The following is a 10,527-nucleotide window of genomic DNA, read 5'->3' as shown; positions in this document are numbered from 1 at the left end:
CCGCGCACACGCCCGCCCGCCGGGGGGCCGCTACCGCCCGCCCGCCCGCGGGCTGCCCCGCCGCCCCGGCCCGGGGGAGAAAGGGGACGGGAGGGGGGGACACTCGCCGCCGGGGAGCGGGCCGAGCCGGGCGGGGCGGGCCGAGCCGCGGCACGGGCGCCGCCTCCCCCCCTGCGGCGGCTCGGGGCCTGCGCCCGCCTTCCCCCTTCCCGCCGCGGCGGCCGTGCCTGCTGCAGGGAGTGGAAATTTCCACTGTGTCCGCCCCCTCGCTCCCCCCTCCGCGCACACACACACCCGAGACCGCACATGGCGGGGGGGGGGAGGACAGCGCCGGCGGCGCGGGGGGCCCCTGCGCCTGGCACCCAGCCAACGGCGCCCACGGCCGCGGCGCAGCGGCCATCGTCCCCACGCACCTGGGTGGGGGAGCTGTGGCGGGCCGGGGCTGCACACGTGGGGCACCGCAGCCCTTCCAGAACCTTCCGCGTCCCGGCGCTTCTGGGTGCCTGTCGCCCGCTGACAGAAGCGCAGGTGGATGGGACCCAGCTGCGTGGCTGGGCGTAGGGGCCAGAGGGGCAGCATGGCTGAGGTAAAGCTGCGTGGCTGGAAGGTGTCTGGCCTCGATGCCCAGGTATTCCCGGCGAGGGAGCTCCTGGGCGAACGTGTCCCAGCCAGCAGTGCTCAGCCCTTGGCATTGTACTTGCACGCAGCCATCAAGGTCAGCGACACAGACACCCCCTGTCAGCAGCACGTCCAGCGCTGGTGTCCAGCTGTGGCTGTGCTGGAAGCCTGCAACCACCTGCACCCAGCAGAGAGGGGCATTTGGAAAGCCTGGTGGTGCATCAGGCTGGTTTGGACAGCATTTCTTCCCTCCACAGCAGAAACGCGTCCCTCCAGGCGTACCCCCTTCCCTCACACTCACACGTACCCCTGAGCACCCAACACATGGGCTGGCTTTAAGGAGAGCAAGCTCGTGCTGAGCTTCTGCCCAAAGTTTTGAAGCCCTCATCACTTGGCCGTGTCAGCTGTCAGAAAAGAAGGAATGAGAGAAGAGAGCCACTGTGTCGTGGCTCAAGGAGAAGCAGGGAAGAAGGCAGATACCGTGATTAAAAAAAAACACGTTAAATATCTATGCAATACCAGCCCCAGCACATCAAGAGAGGCCTCAGCATCTCACCTGGGAACCCCAGCCATGCCCTTGCACACCAACAAGCAGGGTCGCTTGCTTTTACCATATGTAGCTGGTGGAACGAATCCCAGGTACTGCTAACTGAAAGCTTTTCCCCACACCTTCCATCGTGACTTGCAGCACAGCCAGCACTAGTAGTGCTTGGCCCTTCCTCATCTTAAGCAGGTGTGAGTTCTGGGTAGTTCCCTACAGGCACAACAAAGCCTATGTGGGTGCTAGGAGCTGGTTTGTGTACTGCTACAAGTTATCAGCTGCTCAGGATGAGTTGCCTATGCAGAAGTGTTTACGCATATTCCCAAACTCCCACCCCCCCAGTGCTTAGGCAGTAATTGCCAGTCAGCTGACGGGTATAATTTACTGCCTGTTGGTGCTTACCGCTTACAAGCCCTCCCTGGATTACTCTGCTTGGGTGGTTTTTTGATATGGTGTTGCCTGGCCTGAGCTTCTTCCTTGTTCTGAACAGGCGCCCAGTCAGTTCCAGAGGAAATCCAAATAGTAAGTGATGGTCCCCAGTGGAGACAGGAATACCTCCCTGCCGCACACACACGATCAGACAGCCATTCCCACCCTGCTAGTGCGCCCTGCCAGTGGTGGCACAGTCACGCCTGAGCCATTCTGTTATCTTCCCACAACATGAAACCCCTACGCCCTGCCGCTCTACCAATGCTTTACCTGCTTAAAATGCTCCTCTGCCAGAAAAAAGGAAATGTATTCATCCAGCCCCTGTTCCTGAAGTCTTTCTCTCTCGCATGCAGAACTTTATGCAAATCCCCAAGTCTATATGCTGAAATATCTAGTGCTGCTTTCAAATGCCAATATTTGATTCTCAGTTGGGATATATTTATATTCACCATTCATACTCGTTTCTAACTACAGTCCACATGCAAGCCCCACAAATACACATCTGCATGTGGCCAACAAACTCTCCTTCCCTTTTCTGTGAATCCCACCCACACCTGTACTTAAATGCTGGGTCTCAGGGCCCCACAAACATAAGACTAACCTGAGTCCACTCACATCTGTGCCTGGGATTTGCTCACACATGCAGAAATACTTGAGCATGAGATCTGTATGCCTGAGGGTCTCTCATGTGTATTAGCAACACAGGTATAGTGACTGTCTATCTATATATCTATCCATGTCTGTAATGCTATGCACGTATGGACATCTGGTCTTGTGCATCATGCCTACACATAGTTTTGCACACTCACTCATGGGCTGACCACTGCATACACCTGCTATGTCCCGTATCTTTGTGGGACAGGAGTTCCTAATGCTTTCTGACTTTGACTACTGATGTAGTGTGTCCACCAGGTATGAGCTACCTCAAGTCTCACAAGTTTGTTTTTCCCTCAAAGTGCTAACCACAAGTATCCAAACACCATAGGAAACTCTCATTTAATATTTTAAAGCACACGATTATAGAGGAAGGTCTGAAAAACATGCAGTGCCCATGCCCTAAACACTCTGCGAGGAAACACAAGCTCTCCTAATAGACATTATTTTATTTTATTTTTAAGTAACAAGTGTAAACTTTTGACTTTTGAGAGACTCGGGTCATGACTTTTTCATGCTGGAGGCTAGGCATGCTACAAAGGCAAACTGTCCTCTCTGCATCTTGGTGTCTTTCACATCCATCCCTATGCCAGAGAGCAGCACAGGGAGCACTAATGAATAATATCACTTTCTAATAAAGCACAAGATAAAAATATGTCCTCATGCATTCTATCTGTATATGTAAATACAGAACCTATTCTGTGAAAAAGCTGTTGCAAATATTTTAGGGAATTAAAAAATGTCATGCAATATCTCATAGACTTCTGACAAAGAAGTTAGCCCAGCATGGCAGGATTAAGTGGGGAAATGACAGAAAAAATACTGCACTTTTAAAACCTCAAAATTGCCATTAATAGCCTCTCTAAGCACAACTATGTTGTGCTTTGGTGATCTCTTTCTTCTAATGGAATATACCTAGTTTTGAAACAAGTACTCTGTACCACAGAAAAGCCAATTCTCTCCTTTTAATAAAAGCTTTAATTTCTAGCTGTGATACATTGCACAATATCAAACTAAAATCAGAAGTTAACACAGGTTTAGGACTAGGATCTTGGCTGTCTTGAACTTCAGATCAGGACAGATACTCAGAGGTGTTAGCAGAAAACAGGAATTGCCTGTGGAAAGAGCAGTTGCGCTGCCAAGTGTGGTTTTGTTTGCTTGTACTGCTCTTTGTCTATAAACTACAGACAGGGATAAAGATGCAGATACAGATACGTGCCTGTTTGCCCTAGTATTTACTCACCTTCTCAGTAAGGTTTGTAGCTGAGCACTATACATTTGAGATAACAGCAGATGAACTAGGGAATACAAAGCCTGCATGGGAATACCTTCATGGCTCTGCAGTCATGGCAGTGATTGTGCTCCAGGCATACTCCAAAGAGTTGACTGGTGGAGCTGCATCATAACAGTGAAATACCAGAAGTCATCTGGTCTCAAGGAAGCAGATGAGTGAGCGAAGCTGAAGTGAAGGACATAGTATTGATAGGTGGGGCTGTTGTAAGCTTGTACATAGGCCCCTCAAGTATCTGGCTGTTGGACACACGGGCAGGGTTGCCCTGGAGGAAGGGTTGAAAGGAAACAAGAGCTGAGAAATGAAGGAAAAGTGGTACGTACTGTCAGGGTAGAGCATGGGCCACAGACCAGAGCAGGGACAAGTGGAATGTGGAGCAGACTGTGATGTGGTGCTCTCAAACTGGGACTAGAGTTTTTACATCATCTTTACGAGAAGATGTAAAAGAGAGGGTAAGAGGAAAGGAAGAAGTAAGGCTGGATAGAAAGAGACTAGGATGGAGAAAAGGCAGTTTTGAAGAAGACTAGGAGAAGGAAAAATAGTAGGAAGCTGAATGGGCTGTGCTGGAAGTAAACAGGAAGAATCATGTACTTCAGACCTAATAAAAGTGCATCTCTCTGGATTCCCCACACCCACTCACCCTCTGCCACCAGTCCTCCTCTGTCAGCAAATACCTGTGAATCCCACAACAAAGTAAATTTGTCTGATATTCCTCCTGTCCGCACATGGATGACAACCCACCGCTCTTACCAGTTTTCCTGTTAGCTCAGAGTGTCAGAGCTCTGCGGTAAAGCTAAAGGCTTCAGCCCTAATGACATTTACAACAACATGATGCTGCACAATGGAAGGGGTTTTGATATTATTATTTTTTTTACTGTTTGCTTTTTTAAAAGCTAGATAATTGCACATATAAAATCTGCTTTAAATGAGGATTAGGTTGCAAAATCAATACTACATAATGAGGAGTGTTATTTTCTCCTTCCTCTCCTTTGGATATGCATATGCAAAGTATATAATTGCATACTTTTCTTTCCGTGGGATCTCAGCCACATTTATTTTTCAGGGTGGAGCTGCTCTGGAGCTGTGTCAGGACTACATAGTGGAGGAGACTGCTGTCTACAGGACTTTTTCCACATTTGTTTCAGCAAATGGAAGATGTGCAGTAAATGACAGAACAGGATCATGTGAAAAAGGATAAGCTCTTGGTTAAAACAGCTGAACTCTGCCTTAGGAATGGATTCAGTCCCTCCTTTGCCACATAGTTCTTGTATGATGCTGGATAAATCAGTTAAACCACGCTTCTTGCAGGTGGCCACAGATTTCATTCTCCTAGTTTCTGGGTATCTGAATTGACATTTTGTGGTCTAATTTGCAGAAGTGCTGAATGATCACAGATGAAACTGAACTCAGTTGGTGCTAGACATATAAAGTGCTCTGAATGAAGAGCCTATCAACTTCTTGAAATGTTCACTTGAAATATTAACTGTGTCAAACCAAGTAAACAGAATCTACAAAACCTTAAACTACAGATAATTCTAACCCAAGCCCATCCCAAAGCAATCACACCCAAGAGGTAACAAAATGTATTTATGGCTGGTGATTCTTTTCTATGGAAAGGAGAGGAAGAGGCATCTTTCTGCTGTTCAGTCTGATACCCAAGGAGGTGTCCTGCCCACCAAAACCCTAAATTCAAGATGATACGCTAAGGTTGCTGTACCTCACCTGGCCCTCTCACAGAGAAGCTCTACTGCTTCTTTGAATGTGTGTTAATGGTTCTGCCAGGTAAGACCATGGGCAAGTCAAATACAGCTGCGTGGTGCTGGGAGTGACAGTGGAGGGGGCAGGGGCTCTGACAGGCTCCAGTTCTTCCAGGCAAAGGCCCTGGCTCTGGCACACTGGAAATTAACGTGTGGTTGGGAAGGTGGAGTCACCAGGAGGGCTCAGGTGAGTTTTCAAGAACTGCTGAGTGCCAATGGAGTCTAGGGAAAAAAGTGGGAAGAGAAGGTTCAATTGTCTAAGGCTTTAAACTAGGAGGTTGGCAGATCAGTAATATGAGTCCAGAAGTAATTGTAACAAATGGTAGTTTATGGGGAATACAAGATGACGAGGAAACATCTATAAATGCATGAGCAGGTAGAGAAGGACCCTGGAAAGAAAGCTGCAGAGCCACAGCAGGCACACCATTGGTTTCTGTGCCCCAGCTTACAGGTAGCAACTTGTTTAAATCTAAGTGGCTCATTAGCCCTCCAATGTGACCACACGCTACAGCAAACTAAGGACAAGAATAAAAGCATAAAAGGAGCCTGTAAGAATAAAATCAGAAATCACAAGGCAAAAAATTCAATATAATTAGCAAAGGAAAGAGAGAGTAACAAGAAAGCATTTCTATGTGTTAGAAGATGGAGCAAGACAATGGCCAAAAAATGATCTACCCTTCAACAGGGATGGAAAGCTAGTAAGAGGTGACACAGAAAACGTCAAAGTGATTAATGTCTTTTTCCTCTCACTCCTCAGCAGAAATAATAAACTATTATCAGTTGACTTAATGTCTAAGGCCAAATAACAGAAAGAACATAACAGACTACTTCAGTAAGTAAGTTATTTTCAAATCAGCCAGACCTGACAGAAACCAACTGAGACCACATGGGAAACTGGCTGAAGCAATCCTAGAGCCATGAGGGACCCTTACCCACAGCACCTGGGGAACAGAAGACCAGTGACAGGTGATTGCAGTATGCATTTTTAAAAAAGAAGAAAAGCAGCTTGAGGAATATAGGCAGAGAAAACAGCCTAACTTGAATTGCTGGAAATATATTGAAACAAATAATTAAACAAAGTTTTCTTTTGTGTATGGGAAATAATGAAATGATAAGTAGAGGCCAAGAAAGATTTGCCAGGAACAAATCATGCTGAACCAAGCTAATTTCCTCCTCTGACAAGTAGCAGGTCTTGTGGACAATAGATATTACATATCTCGACTTGAACAAGCCTTTCAACACCGTCTCTTGTGATTTCTTGTAAGCGAGCTAAAACGGAACTATTGTAAGGTGAACTCATAGCTGCTTGAAAAAAAAAAATACTAGAAGAGGAATTATTGTCCGTTCACTGTTGAAGTGGAAGAATTACAGAAAGCAGTTCCACAGATGCCCTTCCTGGGACTCATACCATTCACTGTTTTCATTGTGTTTTGGAAGACGGCATATCAAGCATGGCTACCAAATTTGTAGAGAAAGATCTATAAGCACCTTGGCAGGATTAGTATCTTGCTCAGTTGAAGAAATGGTCTGAAAACAATAGGATTTGGTGCTTTAAGAAACTATTTTATTAGTTAAGTGTAAACTATTACACTTAAGTAAGAATAAACCCCCAAATGGAAAGCAGCCAGCAAGGCAAAAGACCTGCACAAAAATGCCTTGGGGATTTTGGAAGAGTTCAAGCTAAGAATTAACAATGCCATACTTGCTTTGGAAAACCAAGTATTGTGCTGAAATCGGCTAGGTGAAAGATGTGAAATAATTTTTCCACTCCTACTCAGCACTGGTGAGGTCTCAAACTGGAAAATGGACTGATTCACTTTGGTCACTAAACTCAAGGGGCAAATGGACAATTAGGGAAAGTCCTGAGAGCAACAAAAAGTACAAAAATTCTTTAAAAACTGACCTTGGAGGGAATCTGAAAGAACTATTTGTTTAATCTAGAGAAAAGAGGACTGAGAAGAAACATGATAACAGTCTTCAAATATGTAAAAGGTAGTTGCTCGGTGAAAGGCAGTAGGTAACTCTCAATGCTTAGAGGGGAGCAGGGAGCTTAAATAGTATCTAGAGTTACAGTTTCTGCTACATATGTAAGGAAAAGCTTCCTAGGTAGGTGGCTAAGAAAGCCTTGATGCCAGTGGAGGTCACTGAGTCTTCAGCACTGATGGTTTTAAACACAGCTGAAAAAGGCATCATTTATGTATTGTTGGGCATGTTTGAGAAGGGGGGTGCTAGACCCAAGGACAACAGCTTGTGAGGCAAGTGTACATGATAATTTGCAGATACGTGTTTGAAAGGCATATGTAGCATGGCATGTAGTCATAGCATCGTGAGAGTGTCGTCATTAGATAAAGCATCTCTCGGCTCCCAGTAAGTTCTTTCCAGCCCGTGGAACCTCAAAGCAGAGAAAAATATATCAGATCTAATATGCAAACTTTCAAATATTTCTGACCCCTAGATAATTTCTTGAGGTCTCTTCCTACCTTCTACAATTGTAAATAGAAATAGGCTTTGCCAGAATGGCTGAATTACAGCTGCAGTGGTTTCCTGTTACAGGTGAAAAACAGATATTAAGCCTTCATTGGTAACTTATGCAAAAAAAACCCCAAAAAAACACCAAAACAAAACCAAAAACTAATCTACTACATCATGTGCATTTCTGGCAAAAGGAGCTTGAAATCCCATCACCTGGGAGACAACCACATACTAGCATTTCTCCTTTATGAGAGGACTGAAAGGTTTTGTCATGAACCTGAAAGACTGTTTTTGTTGCATTGCTTTGCAAACATTTGGGAGGCAACAGTCCTTGTCTTTGTCCTGGGGGCCTGCTGTTCTGAATAGTCAAGCCAAGAAAATGGTGTGAGAAACAGCAAAGGTACAAAGAGGGGGAAATGACACGCATCAAGCTGCACAAAACGTGTATAACATGAATGGGAGTAAAACCTAGGTCTTTCTGGTGTTGACACCAGTACCACCCATCTTCTTGCACTGCTGTCCTACTGTAACAGTACTGATTTCAACAGTAAGACTTCCTTTTGACAAAACTTGTATGGAGGTTGCATTTTATGTTGGCAATGACCATAGACTGTGCATATTGCTAAGGCATCCTTCTAGTGCTATGAAAGTGATAATGTAATTCTGTGCAATTAAAATGATGCCTCCTACATGCATAATGCCACTCCCTAGCTTTACAGCTGTTTGCCATGTTCTCTGTGAGGGCATTTGCTGATAATAAATTGTGTTGTGGAAATATAATAACATGAGCAAGGAAATCTAAACTGATCCAATTGTTTAATTTAGTTTAAGCCTACATTTTCTCAGAGGAATCCCTAACCCAGATTAAAGAAGTCATGAGGTTTGATCCCATCACCCTTATAAATCACACATGCAAAGCCCATGCTATTGTATTGCTATTAATAGCACTGACATGTATATGTATGCTCATAATCTTGTAAATATATAAGAAAAGCAAAAAATAAACAAACAAATACAATACTCCTTTGTTTCAGTGGAGCCCACCTGTCTCCTGATTCCCAGGGGAAGCCCTGCATCATTGCTTCAGATTTTTCTCTTCCCAAACTCTAGTTAATTAAAGCAAAGAATGTTTAGCCAGCTTCTAAACAGGATGTTTCTGTCTCTGCCTCTCTTACGGAGAAAATAACTTCTGTACCAGGTTACCATATACCCAGGTTTCCCTGGACGTTTATTCTTTTTCCATTCAAAAATTCTGCCTGGGCAGAAAACACAGATTTCGTATGTTTCTTCAGAATTTTCAGGTATCAGACAGTCTGACTGGAATTTGACTTTGGGCATGGCTGATAGAGGTCTCATTATCATGGGCTCACCTATTGCACACTGGCAGATCACCTCTATGCTTCATGTACAGTGAGGCTGATTCTTCCAAGAAGCTTGAGAGCTATTATGCATATATTGTAAAGCTGATTATCATCTGTGCAGGATTTCTGATGCAACAGGGATGTTTTGGATTTACTGTGCATTTGTAGACCAACTACACGACCTTGCAGAGCAAGTCTAATTTTGGTGCACATGTATTATCCAGAACATGCACAAGTATTTTTGTCTGAGAAATCCCCATGAAAAAAATAGCTTCTGTGGGTCTCTGTGGAGATACTAGAAATACTCAATAAACAAGAAATAGTTAAGACTTAAACATAACTTATACTATGTTTTTTCAAAGGTGCAGGGGAAAGAGCAGGTGAGAATCTGTTGAGAAGAGAGAGGAATATTTGTGAGAAATGGTCAGTTTATGCCAAGTATGTTTAGCAGGCAAGGAGGCAAATCTACCCCTCCCCAGGCTGCCTGCCTGGCGAGTAAGCTAGCTGTGACATGCTTTACTCCCACTTTGAGAAGTGCTATATATCCCACATCATTCATTCCACAAGATTAAGGAATTCTCTCTTGGCATGACACAAAGAGTATTCGTCAGGCACCTTCTCTGTTTCCCTCTCATGCTGCTAGCCAGAGAAAGATTGCTGTGAGGAAAAAAGGCCTTGCTATTAGTCTTGGTTTCTTTATTATGGAGCAACAATTTAGAATTGTCCATAACAAACAGGATCCCATATTTTTCCCAGTATTAACATCAGTGAACAGAGCTCACTGGATTCATACTACAAAGGAATTTAGTCCTAGCAATATTATACTATGAAAGCTATTCAGTGCAACGTGAATAATTTCAGTTACAGAATTTTAAATCTTTTGGATAATAGTTATTCATGCATGTGCAACCTGCAGTCGATGACTATTACAACCAGAAGCTTCAAGTTCAGTTTTTACAGATGACTAATGCAGTTGTTACTCAATTTCTACAATTAATATTTGTTCAAATATACTATCCTTTACAAAGGTCAGGCTGCTTACAGGTGTTCATCATTACCCATATCATCTACCTGGAAATGAGATCACCTGGGATTTTATGTAGGTTTTAAGAATTTAATAGTAACAGCCTTTCTAAAACTATTATGAAATATCTGGTAATTTGTATTTCTGGATGGATGGGAATTCAGTAGCAAAATGTCTTTTTGATAATGCTTCAAAACATGCACACAATAATGAGACTTCCGAACTGAAAGTAAAAGCCAGAACATTTGTCTGAAATCCCCCAGGATCTGGAAGATTTTGGGTTTTGGAATAAAACTGTACATCCATGTCTGAATCTTCCTTTATTTTTCATATAAAGGATCATATGATTTTTCTCACAAGAGAAAAATCCAAGTTCTGAA

At 44.1% G+C, this 10,527-nt stretch overlaps 1 long non-coding RNA gene across 1 annotated transcript; it reads left to right on the top strand.

Moving 5' to 3' along the window:
• The first annotated feature begins 3,074 nt into the window (after window positions 1-3,074).
• LOC130145215 (uncharacterized) lies at window positions 3,075-8,782 on the top strand. Its single transcript, XR_008820408.1, has 2 exons — window positions 3,075-5,315; window positions 6,048-8,782. It is a non-coding gene; the product is annotated as an uncharacterized LOC130145215 (long non-coding RNA).
• The last annotated feature ends 1,745 nt before the right edge of the window (window positions 8,783-10,527 follow it).

The sequence above is a fragment of the Falco biarmicus genome, chromosome 2 (assembly GCF_023638135.1).
Source record: "Falco biarmicus isolate bFalBia1 chromosome 2, bFalBia1.pri, whole genome shotgun sequence".
In the NCBI taxonomy this organism is placed as follows: Eukaryota; Metazoa; Chordata; class Aves; order Falconiformes; family Falconidae; genus Falco; species Falco biarmicus.
The sequence above is the reverse complement of the archived record's forward strand: the minus strand, read 5'-3'. Positions and strand labels throughout refer to the sequence as shown.